Genomic DNA, 2,500 nt, shown 5'->3' with positions numbered 1-2,500 from the left:
ATTCCGATGTCGGATGAATTAATTACGAATTTTTCGGCCGAAACTTCGCAAAGGGCGGATACCACGTAAAAAACAACCTAGAAGTCGAATTTTGACTTCGTTTTTTTTGTGCACACCCCACACAATAAGTATAAGTGGACTGGAAAGTGGCTAAGCGATCCGACGAAGTTTCGATTGAGTTTGATTTTTTGGCCGAAAACTCGAAAAAAGGCGGATTTGACGTAAAACGCCGCCTAGAAGTCGAATTTTGAGACGGTGTCTTGTGTGCACACTCCACACAATATGTATAAGTGGACTGGAAAGTGGCTAAGCATTCCGAGGAATTTTCGATTTATTTTGATTTTTCGGCCGAAACGCCGAAAATAGGCGGATTTGACGTAAAACGCCTCATATAAGTCGAATTTTGGGAAGGTGTCTTGTGTGCACACTGCACACAATATGTATAAGTGGACTGGAAAGTCGCTAAGCATTCCGAGGAAGTTTCGATTTATTTTGATTTTTCGGCCGAAACGCCGAAAATAGGCGGATTTGACGTAAAACGCCTCATATAAGTCGAATTTTGGGAAGGTGTCTTGTGTGCACACTGCACATAATATGTATAAGTGGACTGGAAAGTGGAAAAATATTTTCGGAGCACTTTGATTTTTTGGCCCCCCGCGTGCCTTGCCACGCCCTTGCTTATAGCAAAACGAGACGGGGCCTTGGTCCAACTTGGCATAGGCATGGAATTTGATCTTTATTACTTGGCCACGGTCATGCCACGGTACATGGAGGTTGCTTGACACCCCCGTGTGCATTTCGGAGCACTTTGATTTTTTGGCCCCCCGCGTGCCTTGCCACGCCCTTGCTTATAGCAAAACGAGACGGGGCCTTGGTCCAACTTGGCATAGGCATGGAATTTGATCTTTATTACTTGGCCACGGTCATGCCACGGTACATGGAGGTTGCTTGACACCCCCGTGTGCATTTCGGAGCACTTTGATTTTTTGGCCCCCCGCGTGCCTTGCCACGCCCTTGCTTATAGCAAAACGAGACGGGGCCTTGGTCCAACTTGGCATAGGCATGGAATTTGATCTTTATTACTTGGCCACGGTCATGCCACGGTACATGGAGGTTGCTTGACACCCCCGTGTGCATTTTCGGAGCACTTTGATTTTTTGGCCCCCCGCGTGCCTTGCCACGCCCTTGCTTATAGCAAAACGAGACGGGGCCTTGGTCCAACTTGGCATAGGCATGGAATTTGATCTTTATTACTTGGCCACGGTCATGCCACGGTACATGGAGGTTGCTTGACACCCCCGTGTGCATTTTGGAGCACTTTGATTTTTTGGCCCCCCGCGTGCCTTGCCACGCCCTTGCTTATAGCAAAACGAGACGGGGCCTTGGTCCAACTTGGCATAGGCATGGAATTTGATCTTTATTACTTGGCCACGGTCATGCCACGGTACATGGAGGTTGCTTGACACCCCCGTGTGCATTTCGGAGCACTTTGATTTTTTGGCCCCCCGCGTGCCTTGCCACGCCCTTGCTTATAGCAAAACGAGACGGGGCCTTGGTCCAACTTGGCATAGGCATGGAATTTGATCTTTATTACTTGGCCACGGTCATGCCACGGTACATGGAGGTTGCTTGACACCCCCGTGTGCATTTCGGAGCACTTTGATTTTTTGGCCCCCCGCGTGCCTTGCCACGCCCTTGCTTATAGCAAAACGAGACGGGGCCTTGGTCCAACTTGGCATAGGCATGGAATTTGATCTTTATTACTTGGCCACGGTCATGCCACGGTACATGGAGGTTGCTTGACACCCCCGTGTGCATTTTCGGAGCACTTTGATTTTTTGGCCCCCCGCGTGCCTTGCCACGCCCTTGCTTATAGCAAAACGAGACGGGGCCTTGGTCCAACTTGGCATAGGCATGGAATTTGATCTTTATTACTTGGCCACGGTCATGCCACGGTACATGGAGGTTGCTTGACACCCCCGTGTGCATTTGGAGCACTTTGATTTTTTGGCCCCCCGCGTGCCTTGCCACGCCCTTGCTTATAGCAAAACGAGACGGGGCCTTGGTCCAACTTGGCATAGGCATGGAATTTGATCTTTATTACTTGGCCACGGTCATGCCACGGTACATGGAGGTTGCTTGACACCCCCGTGTGCATTTTCGGAGCACTTTGATTTTTTGGCCCCCCGCGTGCCTTGCCACGCCCTTGCTTATAGCAAAACGAGACGGGGCCTTGGTCCAACTTGGCATAGGCATGGAATTTGATCTTTATTACTTGGCCACGGTCATGCCACGGTACATGGAGGTTGCTTGACACCCCCGTGTGCATTTTCGGAGCACTTTGATTTTTTGGCCCCCCGCGTGCCTTGCCACGCCCTTGCTTATAGCAAAACGAGACGGGGCCTTGGTCCAACTTGGCATAGGCATGGAATTTGATCTTTATTACTTGGCCACGGTCATGCCACGGTACATGGAGGTTGCTTGACACCCCCGTGTGCAT

The sequence above is a fragment of the Trifolium pratense genome, unplaced genomic scaffold (genome assembly GCF_020283565.1).
Source record: "Trifolium pratense cultivar HEN17-A07 unplaced genomic scaffold, ARS_RC_1.1 scaffold_55, whole genome shotgun sequence".
Classification (NCBI taxonomy): Eukaryota; Viridiplantae; Streptophyta; class Magnoliopsida; order Fabales; family Fabaceae; genus Trifolium; species Trifolium pratense.
Note: the sequence above shows the minus strand (reverse complement) of the source record.